General features: G+C 35.4%; 1 long non-coding RNA gene across 4 annotated transcripts in view; it reads left to right on the forward strand.

The window, feature by feature from the left end:
* LOC103350144 (uncharacterized) overlaps positions 1-19,735 on the forward strand; it is a 70,870-nt gene that overhangs the window by 408 nt on the left and 50,727 nt on the right. For 2 of the 4 annotated variants that reach the window (XR_001794514.3, XR_007923582.2), the window contains exons 2-3: positions 12,145-12,479; positions 13,998-14,122. This is a non-coding gene — a long non-coding RNA (uncharacterized lncRNA). Of the gene's footprint in view, positions 1-12,144; positions 12,480-13,997; positions 14,408-16,659; positions 17,033-19,735 lie in introns of those variants that run through there. The other 2 variants (XR_001794513.3, XR_011390150.1) reach the window with 2 other exon arrangements.

Here is a 19,735-nt window from a genome sequence, read left to right on the forward strand (position 1 = left end):
AATGTGTATGCTTTGTGGCACATGTCTCAGGTGTCTACCAGGAAGGCCCAGCTATCTGGCTTTGGAACACCCACTCAATCCTTCACAAGCGCCTGCTATAACTTTACTATCATTGTTTTGACATTTAGGAAGCAGATGCGTATTTTCCACTTTGGAAGGCAGACATCTGTTCTTCAGAATTATCTCCAGAAGCTCGAGTTTTCTAGCAGGAGCATATTAAATTAGAGAAGCTCTTTACCACCAGAACCCTTATTCATGTCCCTCAATTGAAAATATTTTAAGAAACAGCAAAGAGAAACTCATGAATAAGCTTACAAGTATGAAGACTCTGCTGACATTGATTAAATAAGCCCATACAATGTTCACTGCAAAGTAATCTATGCTAATGCAATTTACTAGGAAGAAGGAAGAAGGAAGTTGAGCTCCGAGCTCTGATAGATGGAGAGTTGCCTGAGGAGCCAGGTAGCCCAGCACTTCAGAAATAGTGCATAATTCCCATGAAAAAGAAATTCTGTCTGTTTTTATTAAGAAAAAGCTAACCTAAAATGCATATAATCATTTGTGTCTGGAACTGGCATGTTGAATGCCATGGTTAGAGGGGTAAAATATTCACAAAATGTGCATAGAAGGAATTCTTTTTGTGCCTTGTTTTGTTTGGCTTTTATTGGGTGGGGGTTCTGTTTTGATTTTAATCTAAAAGTGGAGACTGCCAGCTGCATCAAAGACTACTTTGCAAAATCTGAAACTGTAAAGCCCTCAAATGTATCTAATTCATCTGGAATTTGTAAATATATTAACTCGCTATTCTCCAGGGGGAAAATGGTATGTTTTAGATGAAATTTGGATGTAAATTCTAAACAGGTGGACAGAGCAGCAGGAGGGTGGTATCAGGCTTCCTGCAGGGGGCCCACACCACATAGTTGGAGAAAATGAACCAGAGGGATTGGTGGTAAAGGAAATCAGATTTGCCAAGTCGAGTATTGAAACATGAAAGGAGTATGACTGCTCAGTAAATTATAGATCAGGGATTCAAAGTCATGCACCTACAACTTACAATCATGGAGACTCACTGCAGGCCACTGGCTCTCCTTCCCAAGAACAATGCACATACTTTTAGTTTAATCTTTAAAATCTTGAGCTCTAGGCTAAGTGCTCACATGGTGAAAAGCACTTCTTCCTATGCCTGAGAGTAAAGTTGCTTTGTTTAATTACAATCAACATTTGTGAGCTTCCTGCTGCTGAAACCATTTGTGACACTGGCAGGAACAGAGTGCAAATGGTGTGGTGATGAACTTTATGTGCCTGAGTCAGATAATACAAAAAAGAGCAGGAGAGCCCTTGTATCGTTTTCCAGCAGGTTACAAATTGTCCTGAGAATAAATAACGGATGTTGTTTATGGAAATACTCCCAGTGGGGACATAGATATTTTGTGGAATTTCCACTTATTGCTGGCAATCCAAGAAAGAGTAGAGGTTTATTTCTCATTGTTGGCTTTTTCCCTACTAGAACATTTTCGGGAAACTCGGCAATTTTAATTAAGACATGCATGTTCAGGTTTTCAAAAATATTAAAATTCGGTTTTTAAATGGCCTTGGTTTACAAGGCTACTTTAAGCATGATGAGGTCATCTCTATCCCCTTGATATAGGTGAGGAAAGATGCTCAGTACTATTTGCCATGATGATTGTCCCTGATGTTTTCCTCTGCATGACAAGGAATATAATGATAATAATGTAATTAAGATTTACTGAGCATTTACTACTTACAAGACACTGGATTAAATGTTTTACATTCATTATCACACTTAATCCTCACTCTAACTCTGGGAGTTAGGTAGCATTATTATCCCTTTACAAAATGGATGATAAAGCTGTAGTTTCAAGAGGTTAATTAATTTGTCAAATATTACTCATTTTAATCATGGGTAGAACTGGACTTGAATTTAGGTCTCTCTGATGGCAAAGCTATAAAAGATCTCTGTATGCAGTTTACTATTCTCCAAACTGATTATTTAAATTTTCACTAATTGCAGTTGCAGATAATTAGCATACAAAAGGTATCTCAGAGAAATTATTTAATTTCATAAATTTGGGGCAGGATACTGATGGCTTTTCCTCAAGCAGTTCCTTTGACTCCCGTGGATGGTGAGGGTGGTCATTAGTACGCATTCTTCGCAGCCTGCAGGTGTTTAACTCCCAGTTTGCTATCACTGAAGCATCTCTGCTGGCTGTCCAATAAAACAAGAGTTGAAACAGTTATAAGCATCTACTCCTGGTTGCTCTTATCTTGTCACCAATCACTCATTGATTATTGCCTCAGCTAAGTCTAGGTTTGCAAATCCTTCTCATCAAAGTAGTTCTTCATCAGTTCAGCAACCCGTGCGGTTGGTTAGTCCACTTCCATCACACATGTGTAAGGTGGGAGTTAGACTAGAATTTGTCACACCTAGTTGTAGAGGAACACATAAAAGCTCTCTTAAAACTCTGTAGAAGACCACTATCAACTGGTTTGATGAAAAAGGACAAGAAATTCTTTTAATCTGGGGCAACAGAGAGGATTGGACTCAAAACACAGCCTTTACAAAAAACTATCTTCATTTGAATACTTGCTCATCTGCTATCTTGAAGTCTTAAAGTGGCTAAGGAAATTCAAAATCCTTAAAGTGATTCTAAAAAATTTACTTTGTAAATGTGCATATGATGACTTGGCAAATGCCTTAATTGTTTTATATCAGTGACTGGAAGAGATTTAATTTTTTTATATCCTGTTATATCTGTTATCTATATTATTGTTTCTATTTATGTTTATATTTTAGTTAACTTTATACTAGCTCCCTCAGTTTATTGAATATCTTTCAGAAATTTTTCTTTAAATTTACTCAACATTCTAGATACCTGTGCACCATAATAAAGTTAATGTCTTCTCTGTTTTTCACATAATTTCTTATAATTTTAAGATGATATGCACATAATATCAATTTATAAATGTTTAACCAAATCATTAACTTAAAACTTATGATAAGTCTGTATAGTGTAATGATTGAGATTATATACATGAATTTTAGGATTGGTAGTACAGACTCTCAAATTCGCTTTCTGATATGTTACAATTATATCTATTTTTTCTTTAACAATAGAAATATCGGAAATTATCATTTTAAATGTATTTGATATTTTACCAGATGGATTAAAAAACTGAGGAATAATCTTGTTTATATTTAATATTTTTGCTTTCTTTTTAAAACATAAGTTTACAGAATTCACAATTAACACATAAAAACCTGCAAAAGAAGAAAGCATTTCATGATAGCATGAAAACTACCACTTATTTGTTTAAATATCATTTAAATTTTAAATTTCTTTGAAATAATAGTAAAATATCAGATGTTCATTGTTAATATAAAATAATCTGTAGTAAGTTTTTTCATGAAACAAATATAGAAAGTAAAAATCTTTATGAAAACAAAATAGCTCATGTGCTTTATTAAGAAATTTCCACTTCCTTAGATTATCATTGTCCATTTTATTTCTTTCCTGTATTTTTTCTTGAAGAATGCAGAATTCATTATGTTAGCATTATTAATGTGTCAACATTTCTATCCTTTTTGAGAGATTTATAAATCAGTAATAAAATATGTGATGTTGGTATAAACTTGGCATATATTCGTAGCCTACAAGCATTATTTTTCCTCATTTTTTTAAGTTAAATAGTTTGGCTGATATGACACACAAAGGAGCAAAATCAAAATGTTTTGTGGCTCCTTCTGCATTACGCCCTTTTTCTAAAAAGATGTATTCAACAAAAAGGGAAGAGGAAAATCAGACAGTTCAGGATAACAACTTCAGGGAAGTCACTCCAAGCTTGCCCTGTCAAAGATGCCTGTGTTAACAGCTTCATGTGTACATCAATGCATACATAATAATAACTTTAGAACTTATTTGACTTCCACTTAGGCACAATCTAAAGAAAACATGGGAAAATATTTTCAAGACCAAATAGGCACCATAGAATTTGAGGTACTTATTTAAACATTATATCGAGAGAATTTCTTTCTTTTTATCGCCTACAATTCTGTAAAAGTGTTCACTGAATAAAGCAGTAGTAGCAACATATTACTGAAATAAGCAGCATGCCTGGATCACTCTGATCTGCTCAACACCTACAGAGAAGTCCTCTCCACACAGTGCGCTGATTCCTTGGGTGGCAGAAAACAAACAGAAAGGTTTTCATTAGTTTTGTTGTTTTACATATTTTAAACCTTAGAAAGCAACCTGAGACACACTACATTTGTCATCCCCCAAAACAAAGTTATACAAATAAACAGATACTAAAAAGTCATCCATGTCTTGTATCCAACATTCCCATAATTTTCTCATTACAAACACTTTCATGGAAATACTAAACACTTAAGGATTGAAAAGCAATAAGGAAGAATGAAAACATATATTCACCATATCCTTTTCCTTTTTCCCTTTTGTAAACAAAGTATCCAAATAACACAAAACAAGATAAATTTCATAGTGTTATCATATAGCAGATAATCAAAGGTAAGAATTAATAATAATAAATTTTCAGTATTTGGGGAAATTCAAGTTTGTTTCCTCTGAGCCACACATTTCAAAGGGGTTACAGAGACAGGAGTAATTAGTGATCCTTCCCTAAGAGACTCACTTTTCCAATTAAATATTTAGTGTTCTACAAGAAGACCATCAAACGGCCCCCTTGAAACTGTTCATTGGCTTCACAGTGATTATATTTCACTGCCAATGGCTGCCAATTTATTTTACCAAGAAATATCGGACTTTATATTTCTCTGTAGAAAATATCTTCTCTATCAAAGTATAGGGAATAAAAAGGAAATTCTTGACTGAGGGCATTATCATCTATAGACGGAAGAAAAGATGTTTCCTAGTATAATAAAACACTGCTTGGTTCTTTGTATCTCAGAAGACAGATAAGATATGTCACATCCTGTTCCAGATGGTTTTTGACTTGTTCTCATTTCATAGTGAGTCAACCATTTCAGAATCACAGGATTCCATTCCCTGGCTGAAAATCATTCATCACCAAAATCCTATAGTCAACTGAAATATATAGTGTACTGTGAGTGAATCAATGCTGAGGGTCAAGTGCAAATATTCTGATTCAAGATTTAACTCATTGCTGTTGTCTAAAAGTTCTAATGAGAATTGGAACATCATGCTTATATTCTCTGATTTGTTGTCTTCTCTCCCATTTCTTCATAACAGAAAGACTCACGTTTACAGTAAAAAAATCAACTCTTATTTAATTTTGTATGGAAGATCTGTAATCAAGAATATTTTCATTCCACAGAATGAAATGTTTTCATTCAAGTTTGTGGGGTTCAAAACAAGAAAACTGTTTCCCGTGAGTGAGTTATCAACTACACTTGCTTTCTGGCACCAGAATTCCAATCTCTATGAGTTAATGAAAGATGAGATAATGAATATCAGTGAGTATAATACACAAAGTCAGTTTTAATGTCTTACTTAAAGGAGAGAGGAGCATGTGACAGGAGTGGTGATCGAGAGCATTTAAGTGGGTTCCTCATCAAACCTACTTGTGCTTTCATGGCCTGCTCAGGGGTTGACTCAAAAGTACATTCACTCACTTATTTCACATATTTTATCGACAGTTGACCATGCCGTGTGCCTATGCTTGATGTCAGAAGCATTAATAATAAACAGCATAATTTCTTTTTAAATTTTTAAAAAAGTTGTTATTTTTTCATGTTTACAATTGGTTTCCCTAAAATATTGATTAATGAATGCTAATTAATTGCTTCATGGATACAAAAATTAATTAATAATACTAAGTTATAGCTACACTAGACTAAGAAGTTCTGGGATTCTATTCCACAGTAAGGTAACTACATATGTTAATGTACCATATGGCTTTATATAAAAAGAAAATAAAAACTAAAACATTCAATTTTGGATATTGCAGGAGTAGGGAAGCTTTTTACTGCCGAGAGCCATTTGGATATTTATAACATTATTTGGGGGCCCATACAAAATTATCGACTTAAAAATTAGCCTTCTTGGAGCTGCTGTTGTGACATAGAGGGTAAAGCCACCATCCGTAATGACAACATCCAATATGGCAGCCAGTCCAGTTTCCTTCTAATGCCCTGAGAAAAGCAGCAGAAGATGGCCCAAGTCCCTGGGTCCCTGCACCCATATGGGAGACTGGATAAAGCCCCTGGCTCTTGGCTTTGGACTGCCCAGCCTCAACTGCTGCAGCCATTTGGGGAATGAACCAGTGGATAGAAGACTTCTTTCTCTGTCTCTTCTCCTCTTCTCTCTGTAACTCTGCCTTTGAAAAACAATAAAATAAATCTTTAAAAAAATTAGCCTTCTCATGGTAAATTTATTCAAACCCACCTGTGGTTGCCGTGGCAGGGTCATACCAAATGATTTTGCAGGCCTATCATTCCTCATCATTGCAAGGAATGCAAAATGTTCTATTCTGGTGATCCATTATGTAACGTATAGATATAATGAAGCAGTGCATGAGACCCCATAAAAATGTGTAATTTCCAAGTTTTTAAATTTTTGATAGTTTTTTCCAATTTTAAATATTTTATTTCATTTTTAATAAAAATAAATCTTTATTAAGATCAAATAATTTTTAAAAGGGTCACATAGCAAACACAACTTTGTGATATAAAAATATGCATCAGAAAAATATTTGGGAAATTTAAAAATTAAATATAAACTAGGGAAATACAAACACAAAGAAAGCAGGGATAGATATACTAATATCATGTAACTTCAAAATTAAGACAAAAATCACAATATGAGAAGAGAAGGGTATATTATTTTATAAGGGTTATAATTTAGTACAAATAGCATTTAGAAACATCTATACACAAAAGTATATGGTATACCTGATTTAAAAAAAAATTATGTATACATTTGTCTTTAAATTTCAGGAGTGAGTTCTTGGCTCCTGATTTTGGCCTGACCCAGCCCCAACTACTAAGGGTTTTGGGAAGTGAACTGTGAAGGGAAGTTCTTTCAATATCTGTCTGTGTCACTCTCTCTCCATATATCTGCTTTTCAAATAAAAGTAAATAAACAAAATATTTTTTAAAAATTTGTGTCTAGTTCAAAGATAAATATTGTATTAGAAGTCCTAGTTGAAGCAATGACTTTAAATGAGGACAGGATTTCCAACAAGGGTTATGAAAATATTCTAAAATTAGAAAGCCATGATGATTGAAGGCACAATGTCATAAATATACTAAAACCTATAGAGCCATATACTTTAAAATGGTGAATTTTCCGTATGTGGATTATATCTCATCAAATCTATTAATAAATAGAAATATATTTAACCAAATATAGTAACCTAATTTTTGTTTTAAAATGACTTCCACAAATTACAAATTTCCTGCAGCTGGTAAAAGCATTCTTTGAAAAATTTCAGCTAATATCACATATATATTATAATATTAAAATACTAAGTGTTTCTCCTCTAAGATAAAGGACAAAGCAAAAATACCAACTGCTATACTTTGTTCAATAATGCACTGGAATTAAATTATCTTTTTTTTTTTTTTTACAAATACCATGCTGCTATTTTACACATAAAATTTTAAGAATTCTACAATAAAACTACCAGAAATAAAAAGTGAATTTAGCAAGGCAATATTCCAACAATTATATTTCCATATACTTGCAGCATAAATTTAGAAAATTAAATTTGAGAAGTAGCATTTGCAATAGCATCAGAATCATAAAACATTTGGGAGTAAATTCGACAGAATACAGGGAAGACGTCTGTACTTAAAATTACAAAATGTCATTTGGAAGAATTAGAAACCTAAATAAATGAAGAGATATGCCATACTCACAAACTGGAAGGTACACTATAATCAAGATACTAATTTCTCTCAATTTCATCCCCACAATCATACAGGCACTAGCAATTAATAACTACTTCTGTATAGAAATCGACAAGCTGATTCTAAGATTCATGTGGAAATGCAAATGATCTAGAATAGTCAAAATATTTTTTGAAAGAAAAATATAGTTGGAAGACTTAACACTTTTTGGTTCCAAGGCTTGCTATGAAGTTACAGTAATAAGGCATTGTGGTATAGGTTTAAGGATAGGCAAATAGGTCAGAGGAGTTGTGTAGAGTCCAAAAACAGACCAAAATTGGGTTTTGGTAAAGGTGAGAAAGCAAGTTACCAGAGAAAGAAAAATTTTCTCAACAAGTGTTACTGACGAAAATAGATAAATTTTTAGAAAAAATTATATCAAGACACCACCTCTCTTCATAAACAAAAATCCATTTGAGAGGGATCACAAGCTAAAAGTAAAAGCCAATACTGTAAAGCTTCTTGTAGAAGAAAATATAGGAGAGTATCTTTGCAACCAGTGGGTCAGCAAAATTTCTTCAAGAGTCCACCAGAAACTATAATCTTTAATGAAAAACAATGACAAAATATTTTCATCATTTTTTTAAATCTGAGAAAAGAGACCTGTAAGAAAAAATGAGTAAGTAAGCTACACACAAGGAGACAATATACACACGATAAAAATCTGTACAAGATTTATATATACAAGTCAATGATAAGACAAACAACCCAACAGAGAATGCAAAGGTTACAGAAAACATTTCACAAAAGAATACAAAGTGATGAACAAACACATGAAAAAGTTATATAAAAAAAAGAAAATACAAATCAAAAATCATATAATGTCACTGTACATCAACTAGAATAGCTAAAATTTGTATTCTCAACAACCAATTTGATGAGATTATAGTGCAACTCGGACATTCCCAAATTGCTGGTGGAAATGTAAAATTATGCAATGACTTAAAAAATAGCAGTTCTGCATGAATTAAATGTGTGGCTACCATATGTCGAGCAATTCTGCTCCTAAAAGTATTAAACACTTAAGTCCATTAAAAGAGACATAAGCTTGAATGCTTAGAGTAACTGTACTCATTAACAACCAAAAATTACAAATAACACCCCAAATTTCAAGAACATGGAAACATGATGATATGTTCTTGCAATCACAATCACAAGTATTGATCAACTATTAGTATATCTGATCTCAGAGGTTAGGTCTCCTAGGAAACAAATATTGAGGATTAGGAGAGCAAAGAGTAATGTGACTATCGAGTATCTGAAAATATGGGTGTTGGGAACACTCCCCGGTGAGATAGTGCTAGCAGGTGGAACCTAGTCTAGTTCTGAGATCTCTACCCTCATGAATAAATTGATGACGCCCGCCCTTCAGGATTTGCAGCAATGGGATTACTCTTTTTTGTTCTTCTGCTTCCTGTTACCTGAGGAAACATTGAGAGGCTCCAACTACATGCCAGAACCCTGATCTTGGACATCTCAGCTTCTAGAACTATTAGATATCTGTTATTACGGTCCATGGTAGTTAGAGCAGTTCAAAATGGACTGACAAGAGTAACACAGGAAGAGAAGAGGAACAGTGGCTGTGATTGGTCAGTATCCCTTATGGTGTCACGTAGTGCTGACGGTCCCTGATACCTCAATAGGAAAATTCTGCGTGAAGATGACCAGGAAAAGAAGCGATGCACTAAGCATAAATAAATACTAAGGCTCTTATACCGAGACAGCTTCGTAAAGACTGGAGAACTCCTGAAGCCTGACCTCGCCTAACTTCTGCCTTGATGTGTCATTTATTGGAGGTTGCTTACAACGAAAGTAAAACTGTGACTAAAAACAGAGGTGGATCCTGAAGAATTCCTAGGCTATCATAACCAGATTTTGAAGCTGAAGAGGGAACTCTTCTTTGAAGAGGAATCAGAGCAGAATATTTCTTTATCTGTTGCATACAACACCTTTGGCTAATTTGACCCTAATTGTTTGAATGAAAGAAATTAGATGTAAAAGAGTATGTACTGATTCCTTTCTTTAGCATGACACTCAAAACCATGCCCTCCCCTTTTCTAAATGAGAATAGTGTTTGCCTTTGGGAGAGTGAAAATTAACTGGAATAGGACATGAAAAAATATTCTGTAATGTTGAAAATTCTCCATATTCTAAAGATTGATAGAATATATTAGCATATTTATAAAATTCATACTTTTTTTTTTTTTTTTTACAGGCAAAGTGGACAGTGAGAGAGACAGAGCGAAAGGTCTTCCTTTGCAGTTGGTTCGCTCCCCAATGGCCGCTGCGGCCAGCGCACTGTGCTGATCCGAAGCCAGGAGCCAGGTGCCTCTCCTGGAATCCCATGAGGGTGCAGGGCCCAAGGACTTGGGCCATCCTCCACTGCACTCCCTGGCCACAGCAGAGAGCTGGACTGGAAGAGGAGCAACCAGGACAGAATCCGGTGCCCCGACCGGGACTAGAACCCAGTGTGCAGGTGCCGCTAGGCGGAGGATTAGCCTATTGAGCCATGGCGCCGGCCCAAACTCATACAATTTTAAAGCTAAAATTTTTACTTCTATTTTAAAAAGTCACTATATTTAATCACCACTCCTCTATCTACTATCAATACAAAAGGTGCAAACACTGGAAACTTAAAATAGCCATTAAATTACCAATAATTCTCTACTCATTTACTACTGTCAACTGGTAGTTAACTTGTTGGATAACAAGGTTAAAGCAACAGCAATGAAATCTTGCATGAATTTAATTGCACATGATGTGTACAACTATGTATGTGCAAGTATGTGTCCATATATGTGTTTTCTAGGTGTAATCTTTGATACAATTTTATGTATCTTTGGTCTGATTACTAATAAATTATGAATTTTAAATACGTTCAAGTATGTCTACTGTGAAAATATGAAAAACGTATTTCCAGTCTTCATCAACACATGGAGAGCTAGCCACACCCATGTATACAGGCACTGAAATAAATGAGTAGTTGCATATTGAAGATATATTTATAGAAATAATATATGCTTCAGGTACACATAAAGGAATAATCTTGGCTGCATTCCTCTCACCTGCATTGGCTGCTCTCCAAAGGGCAGAATTTTATGCCATTGCGGTAGATAGAGACTTATTTCTCTTATACTGCTATTCCCATCCTGGATTTTTTTCCCTCATCTGTTGTCCTAATGTAGCCTTTAATTTAAATAGTTACTTAATGTTCATACTATTTTAAATATATACAAATAATGCACAGCTGGTACGCGTGGCTTATTATTTTTGGTTTCCTATATGATTGGTAGAGTTTCTATTGTTAAAAATTGCTGAATTTGTGGCCCGGGAGTGCAGTGGAGGATGGCCCAAGTCCTTGGGCCCTGCACCCCATGGGAGACCAGGATAAGTACCTGGCTCCTGCCATCGGATCAGCGCAGTGCGCTGGTTGCAGCGCGCCGGCCGTGGCAGCCATTGGAGGGTGAACCAACGGCAAAAGGAAGACCTTTCTCTCTGTCTCTCTCTCTCACTGTCCACTCCTGCCTGTCAAAAAAAAAATAAAATAAAAATTGCTGAATTTTGCTGGCATAGTTAATTCTATAGTAATCAGTTCATCCTATTAATTCTAGTAGCAGTTAAGTACAATTTTTGAAATGTACATATGTCTTATATAATGTATCACTTGAATTTATTTGTAGAACTCTTATTCCTGAAACTTCACATTTTCCTACTCAATGTAAATGAGCCATTCTTTTGGTCAACCAGAGAGGCTTTGTCCTGGAATTTTTCTGTTCAGTCATTATTGTGTGTTTTTCATGCTGACCTCTCCATCTTGTGATCTTCTGCTTTGTTTTTTTCTTGTTTAAATTTCCGTGTGGTAGATTCCTGATAAAGTGCACAGGAAAAGTAAAGCAATGGTAAAGTTTTTGAGGAATTGAATATCTGATAACATCTTTATTGCTTCTTCACAGTGTATTGATGAATTTTGAAAGAGAATTCTAATTTCATATTAGGATTCTGAAATCATTACTTTTTGTCTTCTAGCTCCAATATTTCTGAGAATATCCTGGTTATATGGGAACAGTATGAGAACTGTCTTCTTTTTTTCTCTCTGCAAACTTTGAGGCTTTTTCCTTCATTTTTTTTATTATGAAAATTTAATGATAATTTTTCATGTTAATCCTATTTAATTCACTTATTCCTATACTTACTTGATAATTTTTCGCGTATCTTTTTCTGTTTTCTCTTTCTAGAATTCATGTCAGATGTCAAATCTCTAGCCATTTAAGTAACACAATCTTGGGGCAGGCACTGTGGTGCAGCAGGTTAAAGCCCTGGCCTGAAGCGACGGCATCCTATATGGGTGCCGGTTCTAGTCCTGGCTGCTTGTCTTCCGATCCAGCTCTCTGCTGATGGCCTGGGAAAGCAGTAGAAGATGGCCCAAGTCCTTGGGCCCCTGTACCCATGTGGGAGACCTGGAAGAAGCTCCTGGCTCCTGGCTTTGGATCGGCACAGCTCCAGCCATTGCAGCCATCTGAGGAGTGAATCAGCAGATGGAAGACCTCTCTCTGTGTCTCTACCTCTCTCGGTAACTCTGTTTTTCAAATAAATAAAATAAATCCTTAAAAAAAAAGAAACATAATCATCTGCTATTGTCTATCTCAGTAATTCTGTGTTGCCATTAGCAAAATTTCCCTAAATTTTATCTTTCTTTTCCATTTGAAGTTAATTTTGCATATTTTAGATCATCATTGAGTAGCAGTAATCTAACAGAAACATCCATGTCTTTTTATCAGCACATATCTTATACCCATCTTTTTCCAATAAACCTTCCTTCTCTCCTGCTTACAAGTAAGTGCTTATGTTCTTCTCTAAGACAAGCAATACTACTACATTTATTCTTTTTTTTTTCTTTAATGCATATTTGTTATTTACTATTAGTGTCTATTACATGGCCATCATGTAGCTCTATTCTAGTAGAACAACAGTTACAAATATATTTGCTTTCAATGGAGCTATTTGAGGGGCTGTGGAGAAAATGAACATAAAAATGATATTAGGTAGTCAATTGGAACATTATAACCCCAGCTCTTTTTACCTTTGTAAGGATATAACTCTCATATCTAAGTCTCTCATTTATGTAATCATAAGTTTTGATATCTATGGGATAATTTCTATTAGCAAATAAACACACTGTCATGTATCTCAACTTAAAAGGAAGTTTTTATATGCTCCTGTTCCCTTTTAGCAATTGCCACATTCCTCAGCCTTCCTGTAGAGAAAATCTCCACAAACCTGTTGCCTCTATTCACCTTCCCCCTTGTCATTTCTTTTCATTTCTTCTCTCCATGAATCTGTGAATAAGAATTCTTACCCATAGTGGCACCTTCAGTTGGCATTAGCAATAGCTGAATATGCATTCGTTTTCACAATACTGTCTTCACCTTGTTTCCTCTGTTCTCATCTTAGCTGCTTCTCAGTCTCACTAGCTAAGTACTTCTAAGTATGGCTCTGACCAGAAGCTGAAACTTCATTCCACCCCACTTCCCCTGGGAACTCATCCAGTTCCATGTTTAAATGCCCAGGGTATGAAGATGATACATTTAACCAGTTGCCTGTTTTTGATATCTTCACTATAATAATTAATAATAATAGTTAGTGGTAGTTGAGTAATCTTTTATGATACAGAAACTGTCTTAGAAAGAATAACATGAGTTAATACATATGATTTCCCAAGAACTCTTTTTAAAAATGATGAATTGAAGCACTAAATGCTTAATCTGCCCTTCATATTATATAGCTAATAATTTATTTATTAAAAGTTAAAGTTGAACAGTTTGATACCATCTGCCTATGCTCTTACTGACTAGGATATGTTTCTTCTGGCTGATTAACATCTGGCATTTCAGACTAGATATAGGAAGACATTTAGTTTAAATCATATCTGTTTCTAGTAGTGCAGTAAGCATATATGTTTATATGTAAGTATGAATAGCTTGTTGAAGATAAAATGATTAAAAATGAAGCAACAGCTGATTTCCAAGACAATCAACAAATGTACATGTTTCCTAAATAATATTTTGCCTGTTTTTTTTTTTTCCTTTAGCTAAAAAGGTGATTATGCTGAGTGTTATTGTTAAGAAATCGGGAATGAAGAAAGAAAAAATGAATGCCAATGGTATAATTAGAAGACATATTTATAAATATGAGGGTGCAAAACCTGTTGTATAGGTAAATGAAATGACTTTTAAACATAGATCAGCAGTTGTCTTCAGCTTTTAGATGCATGAAATAGATGAACACTATAGTAGGCTAGAAGTATTTGGGCGGAATAAATGAACGTTGCTTGCTTCGCCTGACAGTTGTTATGAAGTTCATATAATGGGGAATGATATCACAACCGAAACTGTAATAGACTGTATCAATAACCGAAAGCAGCACAAATTGAGGAGAAACAACATGAAAAGGGAGAGTCACCAGTTCACTTAGTCAATAAAGATCGCAGCTTTCCCATCATGCTTGAATTGCTGTTATTCATCACACTGCCCACTTACAACAGACAGTGCTGTGTAGCTGGTGATTGATAATTATCCTGGGCATAAGGTCAGATCTTCCGTGAACCAGGAAGACTTAGCCCACATATTTGAGATCTCACATGTTGTCAGAATCCACAGTGCAATACATGCTCAAATAAGTTACTTCATTATTATTATTTAATATATTGAGAGAAAACAATTGAAGAACAATTTAGATTTCTTAGGTCACTTTTGAAATCCAGGTGAATTTATGACACATTGATCATGAACATAAAAGTTATTAGAAGCAATTGTTCTATAATAAAAATTGAGTGCACATAACACGGTTAGAGCACAAACATCTGTCACTCATGCAGGCATCATTCTGGAAACCCATCTAACTAACTCTATTTTCCTTTCTGATTGTATCAGGGTAGCTTGCGGCATGACAGTGATGTGAGTGACAGGCATCTGCCATGGCACACGTTGATGCATACAGAAGTTTTGTTTATAAGAATCATGCCTCCTTGAAAAATGTAAATTTTTAAATTGGTTTTTATTGAAAAGAGGTATATAAGGAAGTAGCATTGCTGGCTTCACTCCTTAAAAAGTCAAAGTTATTATAGTCTCCAGCTTTCATAAAAATTTTACTAACTTTTTAAATTGACTTTTTGGTTTTATAATGAAAAAGAACATGAATTATTTAAAAGCTCCAGACAGGTTTTCTTTAAAATATATATATTAGAACCATACAGTACAATGGCAAAGACAATGTTCGAGAAAAAACATAGCACTTGCTACATTTAAAAGAGGTTAACATCCTCACATCTACCTCTACAGAAGCAGCCAAAGTCATTTTCAAATTTTAAAGTTATACTGGTGGCAGGTTGATTGGATATCACATAGAACTATAGTAAGATATCTGTTATGGAATCCTTAGTGGGAATGTTAGCTTATTAGTTTTGGAAGGGGCATCTGAGCACATCTAGTTTGATCCTGGAGCATCCAGAGACATCCCCTCACGGTCATTCCAGTCAAATGGACTACAGCTTCGCTCAGACATTTGAGAGAAAATTTACAATTTTGAAGTAGACATAGGACACAGATTGAGAAGCTGCTTGAGATGCCAGCATCTCATATTAGAGTGCTTGGATTCAAGTCCTGACTCCTCTCCCAATTCTAACTACCTGCTAATTCCCACCTTGGGAGGCAGCAGGCAATGGGTCCCTGCCACCCATGTGAGAGACCAGATTATGTTCATAGTTACTGGCTCTGTCTTGACCCAATGAATCAGTGGAAGGGAGAAGTTTGTTAGTCTCTCTCGCTTGCTCATTTCTCTCTCTCTCTTCCTCTCTCTTTCTCTCTCTGTCTTGCCCATTCTTGTATCACTCTGCCTTTTAAACTTTTATATAAATAAATGTTTAAGATTTATTCATTTATTTGAAAGGCAAAGTTATATACAGAGAGAGAGGGAGAGACAGATCTTCCATCCCCTGGTTCACTCCACAAATGACCACAATGGCTAGAGCTGAGCCAGTCTGAAGCCAAGACCTAGGGGCTTCCTCAGGTCTCCCACATGGGTGCAGGGGCCTAAGCACCCTCTGCTGCCTTGCTAGGCACATCAGCTGAAAGCTAGATCAGAAGTGGAACAACGGGGACGCAAGCCTCAAACTGGCACGCATGTGGGATGCTGGTATCACAAGGGGGCGGTTTTACCCACCATGCTACAATGCTGGCCTCATGAATTTTTTCTTTAATTTTTTTAAAGGAAAGAAAAATGTATGACTTTGTAAGGCAATGCTCTGTTTCAGAAAACCTCCTGTTACAGAAAAGGTTTTTCAGTTTCAGACATTTATTTTCTCTTTACTTCCACAGAGAAGTCCTCTAAAGCTACATAGCACAGAAAACTACTTTATAACAGAGATGCTTAAAAATCTGTGTGATTGTGTGAAATATTATTTTGATATTGTAATGTGACTAGTTATTTAAATTGTTTATAGGAATAGCATAGAAAATACAAGTCAATAGCATTTTGGTAAAATAATTACAATGTCTTTATACACTGAAAACTATTTTTAATTTGAGTGGCAGAGAGACAAAATTTCCATATATTGATTTAGTTTCCAAATATCCACAACTGTCCCAGTGGCCAAGGCAGCTAGGAAGCAGAAGCCAGGAGCCAGGAATGCTATGCACATCTCCCAAATGGGTGGCAGGAACCTAAACACATGGACCCTCTCTGCTGATTTCCAGGGTCTGCATTAACAGGAAGGAGGCGTCAGGGGTCAGAGCCACAAACTGAACCCAAGGACTCCAGTGTGGAACACAGGCATCTTAACAGTGAGGCCAAACACTCGGCTCCTGAAATGTTTTTTATCAGAGCAAATCAGTTCTTCATTTTGTCAAGGTTGCATGAAAGAAATGAAACCCAAGTGGGAAAAGATGCATGAGGATCTGGATTCCTGCACTTTCCTTTTGCTCCCAGCTGACCATATCTTCATCCTCTCACAATGCAGCAGATGTAATGGGTCATACATCAAACATTGTAAACAGCTTTTCACCGCTGGGAGGCTGTGTAGGCGAAACGTGGTCTCTTGACAATAAACTCATGCTTTCTCTTCAATTATACCAACCTGAACGTTGGCTTTATGTATTATGTGTTTATTTGTCAAGCAGTAAATTGATTTGTGAGGAGGAGAGAGAATTTTTTAAAAGGAGAAAAATACACACACTGACTTCAATAGACTTGGAGTGCTGTGTTATACTAAAGAAACAAAGATTTCATTGGCTTTTTGTTTGCTTTTTATTATTATTTTTTTTAATCTAGCACCCTCTAAGATAACCTGGTCCTCATGATTATTCTTTTCGTCTTTGGATATCTGGCATTCTCTGAGTCAAGTTCGTAATCAGAAGAATGTTCCCATGGATCACTGAAAATTCAGCTCGGAAAGGATAGGAATCTCGAATTTATTCCATCCATGTCATTTTAATGTTTATTAGGCTGAAAAGGCAGAAGTCTCTGTTCTGACTCAGAAGTCTATTGTTTGAACAACAAAGACAAAACAACCAGAGACTTCACTAAAAATTCTACTGTCATGTATTTCATAGCTTTTCATAGAGAAATCTTTACTATTTTTGGAAAGGCAAGTAAACTCTCTCTACTTTGAATTAGGAGGCAGGAGATCATAAGCAGAGAATAAGACCTAACAGCTCCTCTACAAAGCTTAAGTAATGAGAAATAGATATAGTATATATTTTTTAAGAAAAGCTCCTTTTTTGGCTTGTATTTGGGTGGAAGAAGAAAGCTTATCCTCCCAAATTTTGTAATTTCTGTTTCTCAAAGTATGTATAATTTTAAAATCAAGTCAGTCTTGAGGAGGAAGCATAAGGACAGCAGAAATAGCATAGGAATGCTTTTTTTTTTTTCCTGAAAGGAGGGAAGTTTTTCTTATAATCCAGTGGAAAACATGGAAACAAATTATTACAATTGAGTCAGAGAAAAAAATACAACCAAGATAGAAAAAATATAGAACTAAGTAAAAAAGCAAAATGACATATACAGGGTGCCAAGGATATGTACACAAAGCCCGATGTGTGAGAACCCTGGAAAGAAAATTAGTAAATTTGCCGTTGTTATAACAGGCTGCAGGGATGAAGATTTTTTTCTTTTGCTTTCTTACCATGTTCATGTTTATTATATAAAAACTCTAAGAGTACAGGGCATATAATGTTTACTTCCGTTTTTCATTTAGTTATACTGCCCACATCTTATAAAATATTGAGAGATACAAATCACAACCTGGACCAGAAGTACATTATGCCTGTGTCTTTATAAATCAGGATGAAAATGTAAGAAAAAGATAGAATTAGTTTAATTGCCAGTAAAAGAACCACATCCTCATAACCAAGAGGTAGATCACTTCATTGCTAGTTACTTTCAAGTCATTCCAGTTACCTATGAGGAAGTTGAATGTCTCTGCAAGAGAGCTGTGTGCCTTCTACTGGTTCAAAATGATGATGGGCAGTAGGGTGACTGCTCATTGTGGTTCACCAGTAATTAAGGGATTTAACAGCATAGAGTTTGCAGTGTTAAAATTGGAAAAGACAGCTAATAACCCCAAAGTATCCACACTTACAGAGGAACCCTAAACAGAACCCACAAAAACCCGTGGCAGGAGGAACTACAAATATTATTCCACCAGGTGAACACCAGATATCGTTGATCCTTCCCTTTTTTCATCCTTTTTTCATGAAGATGAAATAGGATGGAGATTACTAGCTGTGAAAAAACGGGAGCTACCCCCAAGATTGTGGGTTTTTTTTTTTTTTTTTTGAAATCAGGAGTCTTCTAGGTAGTACTCCATTTAAAATAATAATTATTATCCCTCCATAATGATGGGATTTTTTGAAGAATAATAAATAGTGCATTCCTCCAGGCAGAGAGTTAATTAGGAGAAGTCTACAGCCAATATTCCCATTATGGTTTAGTTTGTGAGTTCAGAAGCAAAGACTTCTCCTCCAGACAAAGCATGAAAATAGGAGGAAAATGAAAACAGTGCAAAGGTTGAACTCAGTGAGAGATTTCAGTTACAGGAACATTGCATGCTATGTGGTGTACTAAGGATAGGCGCCAACAGGGAGAAGAAAATATTTTCATAGCAACAAAAGGATAAAAGGTAAAGCATATGCAAAGAAACTGTGGAAGAATAGAGTGGCTCCCATAACATTGGAGAGCTCAGGTAGGCAAGAGCTCTGGAAGAAAGACTATTCATAATAATTGTAGGAGAGTTAAGAGAGAATTAAACAAAAAGGAATAATCTAACACACTGTCAATGTAAACAGAGATCTGTAGTTCTGACATCTCTAATTTTTGGTATATGAAATAAGAATACCCAAGAAAACTTTAAATTAAAAAATGAAACACACCAAGACAATGGTTGTGTTGTAGTAGTAAATGCATGCTCTGTCATAGGTGATCTTTCACAATTCTATGAGCTACATGTCATCTATAAACTAATACTGCCAGAATGTTTATCTGCAATCTAGACCTTACCTCTAAGCTCCACACCAACCTCAAAACTGATATTCACCATAAAAAATATTGCTCAGTGTCCATCCCTGCAGGTCTGGGTCACTGCCTGTTCTTTAGCATCTTTAAAACTTCACATTCTGAAGACAAGAGCAGAAAGCAGAAAGCTAAACAGTTTCAAATGTAATATGCTTGAAATAAAACTTGATTTCTCTCATGCCCATCACCAGCTTTCTATCTGCTTCTTCTCTACTGTTTTCTATCTCTCTTAATGGTGCTTTCATCTACACACTTGATGCC

This window comes from Oryctolagus cuniculus, chromosome 7 (assembly GCF_964237555.1).
Source record: "Oryctolagus cuniculus chromosome 7, mOryCun1.1, whole genome shotgun sequence".
In the NCBI taxonomy this organism is placed as follows: Eukaryota; Metazoa; Chordata; class Mammalia; order Lagomorpha; family Leporidae; genus Oryctolagus; species Oryctolagus cuniculus.